We start from the raw sequence: 10,721 nt of genomic DNA on the forward strand, positions 1-10,721 counted from the left end.
CAGTGCCTCTGAGCCAGGCACTGTCAGAGCTGAGGAGGAGGAGGATGAAGACCAGGTGTATGTCTCTCAGCTTCATGTTTATCACCTTTCTGAAGCTGGAATCAGAAATCATCTGTTTGCAGTATTGTTTATGCTGATCAGGCAATTTTAAAAAACCTGATTCAGAGGAAACAGAGTGTCATCCAGCACCTCTGATAAGGATTTTAACTGTCTGTGTTCTGGCTGTTACAGTGCACCTTTCAATTTACAGCCACGGTCACTTGATATCATCACCGAATACCTAGACGATGTATCGCAATCAGACTGTATCCCCATCGATTATATTCCCCAACACAAGACCCTGAACATGATGCTTCAATCAGTGTTCCTTCAGCATCTTTAATGTGACACCTGAAACTCAAGCTGGTGGCGTCCCGGCTGGAAGTCTTTGTTAACATCACCCTGATCACTGCCTCCTTATTGGACTCCATTATAATTTTATTAACTTAGAACAATCAAGCAATACAGTTGAGACTTTCCTTTCAGCTCACCAGAAAATGCCACTATTCAGAGCATGTGTGAAAGTTTTTGGAGGTAGAGAGAAGCTCGGTTTAAAAACAGCCCCGATCTCAACATGAAGAGACAGAAGATGCTGAAAAGGACTGAATCTGCTGAAGATTTGTGGCAAATTCACTAAGATGGTGCAAAAAAGTCTACAGTCAAATCAAAAATTACCCTAAAACCAGTCTGTAACTAGTCCAAAACCAAATCCAAAATCAACACAAAAAAATGTGTCCTAAATTCATTTAAAATTTACTCCAAAACAGTCTAAAAACCTGTCCTAAATCTGATTCAAAAACCAAGTCTAAACCTGGTCCAGAACAAGACTAAAATCCAGTCCAAAACCAAATCTAAAATCACCTGCACAGCAGCCTAAACCCAGCCTAAAACAATTTCAGAAAACAAATTAACATCAGTCCCAAATCAGTCTAAAAACCTGTCCTAAATCTGATTCAAAAACCAAGTCCAAACCTGGTCCAAAACAAGACTAAAATCCAGTCCAAAATCAAATCTGAAATCACCTCTACACCAGCCTAAACCCAGCCTAAAACAATTTCAAAAAACAAATTAACATCAGTCCCAAATCAGTCTAGAACCAATCGAAAGCTGAGCCCAAAATTAGCTCATAACCAGTCCAAAACTAAATCCAAAAATCGGCACAAAACAAGTCCAAAAGCCAGCCTGAAACCAAATCTCAAATCACACCCAGTCTAAAACCATTCCTCAACACGTCCAAAAACCAGTCCATAACCAAGCCCAAAAACTAGTTCAAAACAAATCTACAATCAACCTAAAACAAGCACAAAGCCAAGCCAAAAACTGACTCAAAACCAGCTCAAAACTAAATCCAAAATTGTCTCAAAACAAGTCCATAAACTGATCCTAAACCACATCTAAAATCAATCCCAAAACAGCCCAAAACAAGTCCAAAAACCTATTTAAAACCAAACCCAAAATCAACCCACACCAAATCGAAAACCAGTCCAATACCAAATCTAAAATCAACCTAAAACCAGTCGAAGACAGAGTCCTAATTTCACCATCATGGCATCAGTCCGGACTACATGAGGCAAACTAAGTCCACCAGAGGACTGTGGCAAGAACTCAGAGATGCTAAACAATGTTCCTGCACAATAGCTTAAACTGAAGCTATTTACAGCAGCAGATGTTATATTTGTAGCACTGTTACTGCTAACAAAGACTGATTGAAATATCAGCTGAGTGATGGAACACTGCAGCAGGACGATGACAAACTGCCCTCAGTGGGGTGGACGGGGTTTCTGTGGTGACGGAGCACTTTCTCCTGCAGCTTTAAATTATTCATCACCTGCAGGAGGCTGCACGTGTGTGTGTGTGTGTGTGTGTGTGTGTGTGTGTGTGTGTGTGTGTGTGTGTGTGTGTGTGTGTGTGTGTGTGTGTGTGTGTGTGTGTGTTCTACATCTCCAGCTATCCTTGTGAGAACCAGTTTGAGTTTTAGTGAGGACATTTTGGCAAGTCTTCACCTTTTCACCTTCTATCAGATCGAAAGAGAACTGCATATCTCAAAATGTGTCTGCTGGCTTCTACTGAATGCCAGAGATGTGGACACAGATCTACTGGGATCCAAGGTTCAGGAATCCAAGGTTAAGGAACATTTACTGAGTAGAATGGAGGATCAACAGACAATAAAGATATCTCAACTCTTAAAAGACCTACTTGGATCCAACTGGCAGCCATGAAGGTTAAATGACATCTTCTGAAATCTATGGATCTGCTGGGATTTTATGGACTGATCATCTAGGATACTGGACTCTTAGGAGATCTACTGGTTTCAGTGGAGTCTAGAGAAAGTGACTCTTGCAGGATTATTTATGGTTAGGTGTTGGTCAAGAACAGAAAATGAAAGTAGCTTCTTGCTGTTGTGGGATAATATATCGGTTAAATATTAAATAGAGGATTCCAGCTGCTGATACAAGGAGACGGAGGACACTTCTACTGCTGAGTTTGTACTCAGTGACCTCAGTCAGATGTGTTTTTTTGTATTGAGGTGTATTATTGTCCCTTGTTTGCTGCTGTATCTTGCTGAGTTGTTACTGCAGCGGCTCACTCCTCGCTGTACTGCAGCCTGAGGGATTCCTCCTTAAAGCTGCAGATTACATAATCTGCCTGCTGCTGGATTAAAGCAGTCAGATCACAGAGAGGAAAGGTTTTATCAGAGGGAAGGCTGTGGTTTGGCCCCACCCACTCCTCTGGTGATATTACATACTGGTTTAAAAGAGATAGAAGAGATTGGAAACATAACGTGATATCAAAGTGATGGAGGTTCAACAGTTTCACACTGAGGCTTCAGTTGCTGCTCCTCATCATCAGACCAACAATGAAACACTGGGTTGGAATGGATCTGCTGCAGGGATCTACTGGAATACAGTGCAACATACAGTGATCTCAAGAGATCCTCATGGTCCACTAAAGGGATCTATTGTCATCTCCTTGTCCATGTAGTGAGTTTTTGAGAACCACCAGATTCTTGAAGGAGCTACTTGACTGTGAAAAGAGCTGCTCATGTGCGAGTTTATTGTGTGGCCACATGACTTTATCCGTCCTCTGAAGTAGTTGTTCCTCCCTCCAGGCTACCCACGATGCCACGGTGCTGCTGCTGATGTCTCATATGATGCTTGTGATGCATTTGCTCCACAGCAGAAGAATAAAGAGCTTTAAGAGAGTGAGCTGAGCTTTTGTCCTTCTCTGTTTTAGTTGCACACTTTTTTAAACGCTGCACAAAATATAAATAGGTTAAAAAAAATAATAATAATAAATCTATATAAATATGCGTTTACATTTTTCAGTGTATGGTTATGCTGGATGTATGCTTTGCTTCTGTTTACCTGGTGAGCTGTGTCAAAGACAAACTTCCATCAGTAATTAAGATTCAGAGAGTAGAACAGACATGAATTGATAAACTGTGACGAGTACATTTACTTTAGCCATGTAGTCATACAAATGTTAAAGTTTTTGTACATTACTTTTTTATTTTAATGTTATGCTGCTTTATACTTTTATCCCTCTACGCTTCAGGGGGAAATACTGACTGTTTTACTGTTGTACATTTACTATTTGACAGTTTAAGAGAATAAAATATTTCATCATCCTCAAAGGGAAATTTGCTTTGAGCAGTCTTACAAATTTTACGGCATGTAACACTACAAACAAGATAATAATACAAGAAGAAATACACAACTAGGCACTGAATAGGTTAGGGTCTAAAACAATTATTCACACCCACACATATGTACAAGTGTAAGTACATATTGCACTTGTATGAGGAGCGTATTGGTTCTTATACAAAGCATAAAAAATCCCAGTGGAACAAAAAACATTTTTTTTGCCACTCATTCAGATTCAGATTTTAACATTTTACATTAAAACACTTGCTAAACTCATTAAATACACACTGTTAAAGATGAAATCAGTGGTTTCCAACCATCTTGGAATGTGATAAATTACCAAGAGATTTTACTGCAGAACAATTTTACATTTTTACTGCTGATACTAAAGCATGTTTTTCCAAGAATACTTTTCTTTAGTAGAATTTTGAATGCAGGACTTTAACTTGTAACTGAGTATTTCTGACACTGTTTGCTGCTTTAACTGAGGTAAAAGACATGAGTACTTCTTGGAAGGAGATCTCACTTGTGTCCAAAGTCTTTCTGAAATCCTGACTGAATGATGCCAGAGGTCACAGACGAACACAGATCTGGATCTGGATCTCCAGCAGACAGACTAAACTGATCTGGATTACAAATAGTGACACTGACCCCGCCCCTTTCAGCCTGCTCATTTGCATATGAAATGAGAGTGCATGAATGAAACAGTGAAGTCTTTGTTAGTGAGAGAGTAAAGCTCGCTCTACCACTCTCTCTCTATTTAACTCCTCTTTAGCTCCATCACAGCAGAGGTGGGATCGTCTATTTGTGACTTCATTCATCTTTCCAGCCCTCTGAAATCCATCTGATGTTTGGCATGCACAAAGACAAACGGGATACTTGAAAACCTGATCAGGTCCATGTGAAGACGCTGAGTGTTGGTGTTTGTGCTGCTGATGGATGTTGTTGTTTGTCCGACACAGTCTCTGTCCTGTTTCCTCCTGTGTGGTGCTCTAGTCTCTGTCCAGGCCTCTGTGGAGAATCAGGTCTGTTTGGTGGATCAGGGTTAGCTTACCCTTCAGTCTGAGACTTTGTCACCCTGAAGGTCCATACTGTCCACCGAGTGTGTGGGTGTGTTTTCCCCTCTTCTGGTTTCCCAGAAATTTCATCCAGGTTTAAATTTAAAGGGTCATTCTTTGGACTTCATCTGATTTGAGGCTGAGTGGGTACATTCATGGTTGGTGGGGTTGGGCAGTATAAGTAATCTCAATAAAAGTGACTTGTTTTGCTGCAGGCAGAAGGCCATGGCACATCATGGCACTCGTCTCCATGGTAACAGCTGCCCGCTGTGCCCGTCAGCTGCAGCGGCAGGTTCAGCCTGGCTGGTGAGCAATGTTGGGGGTCACTGAGGACTGTCTGAGCAGATGGAGGAATATTGTGATTATATAAACTCAAAGCCTGTGAGAAGAGAATGAATGACAAGGCAGAGCTTAGTCTTAAATTATCATAAGAGCTAGATCCTAAAGTCCAGAAATACAAATTGAAAATCCAGATTCTAAGGTCAGATGGTAGAGTGAGTTGTCCACTAATTGCAAGACTGAGGGTTTAATCCCTGACTTCTCCACACCTAAGTGTCCTTGGGAAGGACTGATAGAAGGAGACTGAGGACATTTCTGCTGCTGTGTTTGTACTCAGTGACCTCAGTTAGAGGTTTTTTTTGTAATGAAGTGCGTTATTGTCCCTTATCTGTTGCCGTATCTCTGTGAGTTGTTACTGCAGTGGCTCACTCCTCGCTGTACTGCAGCCTGAGGGTTTCCTCCTTGGAATGTGTATAAAGTGTTTTGTAGAACCACTGAGGTTAAAAAAGTGTAATATAAATTCAGACCATTTACAATTCATACACTGCTATAGACTCACATATGAAACTGTGTGTACATGCAAAGACTGAAACATGTATATTATATATTTATATGTACACTACCGTTCAAAAGTTTGGGGTCACTTAGAAATGTCCTTATTTAGAAAGAAAAGCATTTCTTTCAATGAAGATAACATTAAATTGCATTGTCAATGTGGTAAATGATTATTCTCGATTTGACCTCCAAGCTTTCTAGACCCCATTCTGATCAAGCATCAACAAGTTTGAATCACAAAAGCCCCAAAGCACAACCCAAAAGTACCCAAGGGATCCACTGCCAATGTCCTGGTGAGAGGTCCTCTTGTCCATGCCCAATGATTCAGAGCATTTTTGACCACATAAGGGGGACCGACACAATATTTGGCAGTTGGTCATAATGTTATGCCTGATCGGTGTATATGGATATAGTATGTTATTTTGTATATATGAGGTTGCTTCAAATGTCACACGAGAAAGATCGTTCTTGCATTATTTTTTTAACCTAGTCTTCTTTAACTTCAATTTAACTTCGATGCGCTTGGTCCACCGATGTTCAAGCTTTGCTGTACCTTCATGGATGAAGGTCACATTTTGAGCCTCCAGATATTCCAACAGCATGCATGACTTCATCATCAGTCTGTAAATGGCGACCACGTAAGTGGGATTTCAATTTGGGAAACAGATACGAGGGTACTTCAAAAGTTCTTGAACTCCCCTAGAAACAAAGACTACCATTTTGGGGCATAACTGTAGACTATAAAGCCTTATATCACTGTCCACAAAAACATAAATATTTGAAGCAAGCAAAGAAAATAGGAGAGAAAAGCTTTAACCCGGTGGCCGCTGCTCCAGGACAATGCATCCATCCACACAACACAGGTGGTAGAAGCAGACAAACATGGCTTTGAACTATTTGCCCCATGAACCTTACTCCAACCTGCACCATCTGACTTCTGTTTCCCAAACTGAAATCCCACTGATGTGGTTGCCATTTTCAGAGTGATGATGAAGTCATGTCATGCTGCTGGGGACTATTTGGATGCTCAAGATGTGACCTTCTTTTGAATAGTGGAGGTTGAACATCAGGGACCCAGTGCATTAAAGTTAAAGGAGACTATGTTGAATAATAATGCAAGAACAATCTTTCTCCTGTGATGTTTTCTGGTGAGGCCAAGGACTTTATGAAGTACCCTTGTAGATATCCAGCCATCCATTCAAGTGTGTTTATACATAGATAGATAGATAGATAGATAGATAGATAGATAAGTATTTTGCTGTATCTATATATATATATATATATATATATATATATATATATATATATATATATATATATATATATATAGATAGATAGATAGATAGATAGATAGATAGATAGATAGATAGATAGATAGATAGATAGATAGATAGATAGATAGATAGATAGATAGATAGATAGATAGATAGATACAGTATCTTGATGTATATATAGATACAGTATGAACATGCAGTGTGTCTGATGTGTCCCTGTTTTGCAGTGTCGACAGGAGCAGGAGGAGGATCAGGTGCTGAGAGCTGAATACAAACCAGATCCACCACCCCTCCCCCACCTGTCCTCCTCCATCCTCACCCCCCCGCTACCCCTCCCCCATCCTCCATCAGCATGTTGAGAGGCTGCAGCACTCCCCTCCACTCCCCGTACCCCTGTCATTTATTCATGACCGAACACAGAGAGACAACAAGGACGAGAGGTGGGAGGAGGGGGACAACGGGTGAGTGCCTGTGCTGGTCAGAAAACCTCGTATCTGCTGACTGCTGTCACACCGACCCCGAGATATGTTCCCAAAAGGAAATACATGCCGGTATGTTGGTTGGTGTGGAAACCCTGCGTCTCCCTAGTGTCAGTTTGTGGTTTGACAGCTCTCACTGAGAGGAAAACCCAACATCTCCGTACTTACTGGGTTGTCAGCTGACAGCAGCATCATGAGCTCACCCTACTCCTGCTTCCGGCCAATCACAGGCCTCTTCAGCCTCCTCCTCCTGCGATTGGCTGAAGATGTCAACAGAGCGGCATGTTTCACGTGCAGCAGCAGCAGCAGCGGTGGTGGGTCAGTGAACGCCTCACGAAGAGAAGAACCTGAACACAGCACTGTGACAGATCAGGAAAACATGGCCGACTGGGTTACAATGACAGGCAAAACGGAGGCTTTAAAGGGCCAGTCTGCCATGTTTTTACTGAATGAGTCTTCATATTTAACTGAATGCTTTAACTGGTATGATCAACAGAAAGCTTGATGTTTTACTGTAAACCGTGCTGTGTCCTGGTAGGTGGTACTGTCCAATAAAAACATTAATCCTCTGTCTGGCGGCTAGAGTACAAATCACCCCAAAAACAGAGTGATATATATATAATACAAACAAATGTGGCTCTGACATCTGTTTGTGTTATATCAAAGGAATCGTACATTTGATCCTGAAATGTAATGTAACGGTGATATTTTCTGTTTCCGAGGTGTATGACGTCATTAGCTTCATTCATTCGGTGCAGTCTTTGAGTCGTGGAGCTGCATGTTAAATAAAATTTTCTGTGTTTGGACAAAGCCTGTTGACAGCTTTTAAACACCAGCAGTCTGCCAGTGCAGCGTTCACTGTCTCCTCGTTCATCTCAACGCCGGGTCTCCCAGGATCGTTACCAGGCAACCGGCAGCTGACGGCCATGACTGCTTTGTTCAGCAGGAGGAGAAAGAAAGAAAGAAAGAAAGAAAGAAAGAAAGAAAGAAAGAAAGGTGCACAAACATCTGACCTCAGCGGCTAAAATCACAAACTGCGAAGTGTTTCTTGCAGTATTCAGGGTTTTTGAATATTACAGATGAGCAGGTTTGTCTGCTTATATTGTGCAGACATGTGAGGGTTACAATAAAGTGTTGACAATGTAACCGAGACCGTTAGTGAACAAGAGTGTGTCTGCAAAAACTGTCTGGAATGATTGGACCCCTGCAGGTCTCCATCAGTCAGATACAATCACATCACATGATGCTCACTGGCTCTGTAGTGTCAGACTGCAACCAGAAGTGAGAAAAACCCCCAAGAGGCATTTCCGACTAAAGATCCAGCTTTGAAATACTACTACGACTAGTTTAGGATGATAGTGTTTTGGAAAACAACGTAATATTGTGGTTTATTCAGTAATAATGCTGTGTGGGGCCTTTAATGAACACTGTTTTCCATCAGCCCTGAATGTTTGCAGGCTAAACGACTTAATTACGTTATGAAACGCCGTCTTGTGCTCGTCATGGAACACACTTCATACATTTATTCATAAACTGCTCAAAATGAGATGGTTCATTTAATTATACAGACACCAACAACTTAAGGGACACACTGTACTGAAGATTAGATGTACAAAAGCTTGTGTGTTCATATGCTCAGCACCAAGTCAAACATGTTTCGGGAGGAAACTAGACTCTGTCATGTTTGCCACATCGCCTCTGATCCTGTCTTTGATATTCCTGAACAGGATCTTGAGGTGCAAGTGGGGTGAGGATGATGTCCGGTTTGGCAACCTCAGAGCTGGGTTTCAGTTTTTTCAGATGATGTAGTTCTGTCTGCAACAAGCTGTGATCTTAAGTGTGAATTGGAACGAAAGGCAGACAAGATGAGAGTGGGTGTAAATCCCTCAACTCACCAGTCTATACTCCAACCCTCATCTATGGTCATAAGCTCTGAGTAGTGACCAAAAGGATGAGATCGCCAATGCCAGCAGCTAAAATTACTCTCGCTGTAGGGAGTCTGGGCTCATCCTTAGAGATAAGGTGAGGAGCTCAGACATCCAAAGGGAACTGGGAGTACAGTAGCTACTCCTTCATGTTGAAAAGTAGTTCTGGCATAGGATGATACCTGATTCCTTCAACTGGAGGTTTTCCAGGCAAGTCTAACTGGGAGGACATCAAGGGTAGACCCAGAACTCACTGTAGGGATTGCTTTACTCATCCGGCCTGGGAAGAGAATGGATGGATGGATGGATGGATGGATGGATGAATGGATGAATGGATGAATGGATGAATGGATGAATGGATGAATGGATGAATGGAAGGATATAGAGTAGTCTAGTCTGGAAAACAGTAGACGCAGTCTTATCAGAGTTAAAAATGAGATGATGTTTGTAAGAAATTACAAGACAGTGGGAGAAAGTTTAGTTTTTTCATTTATGTTTGTACTCGAGAGAAGGAAGGTTCATCCTGAAGCTTTCTGTTGTGTTTATACCTTACACCTTAATGAAGAGTGAAGCGTGACTACTGAGTTACCCTCCATGATGGCAGGGAAGTGAAGAGGTTTGACCTTCATGTATCCCAGCTGCTGCTATCTTGGCTGTGGTAGATGTTTGCTTATCATTTTCTCATTGGTTGTGCTCTTGTATGGAGGGCAGGACAGGAGGGGGGACCTTGACACCACATCTTCACCTCCCAGCTCACCGCAACACCCACCTTGGTTGTAAATTATGTCACCAGAACAAGATGTCAGCTCCTATTTCTTCACTTGTGGAGAGCTGTCACTTCGTCCTCGGTCTACGAACCAAGTTGTGATGACAGAATCACCCACATTGCTGCATGTGTAGTTCCTTCAATCAAGCTGTAGTTTTTTTCTGTCCTCGCAGGCATTTTGTTGAAATCACCAAGGCAGCTGCTGTCGAGGAGGCAGTTTGACTCCAGGAACCTGCATTATTTTTCATCGAGACTGATGACAGAATTCCTGAAGCTCCGGAAGCAGACAGACAGTCGTGACTTGAACTCTCTGTTTTCTTTTTATCGATCTCTTAGTTGAAGCAGTGAACCTCAGAACATGCTGCAGATGCCAGATTGAATCATTTCTGCTGCTTTTCCCAGGAATCAGGTTGTGTTATTTGGGTGGACAGCTCTAAATGCTGTAGCGCTCTTTATGTTTGATGAGGCTAACAGCAGCTACAGACATCAGCACAGCTAACTAGATAATCCTTCCTCTTCCTCCCCCTCCGCCTCCCCCTCCTCCCTCTATCACAGAGCAGATTATTGAGCCGCTCATCAGGACAAACGGAGGACATCCTGCAGAGGACAGACAGACAGACCGAGACACCTGACAGAGAACAGACCAAATATTGACATCCTTCTCAATTCTTCAAACTCCTTCTATCCTTCCTTACATTCCTC

This window comes from Amphiprion ocellaris, chromosome 12 (genome assembly GCF_022539595.1).
Source record: "Amphiprion ocellaris isolate individual 3 ecotype Okinawa chromosome 12, ASM2253959v1, whole genome shotgun sequence".
In the NCBI taxonomy this organism is placed as follows: domain Eukaryota; kingdom Metazoa; phylum Chordata; class Actinopteri; family Pomacentridae; genus Amphiprion; species Amphiprion ocellaris.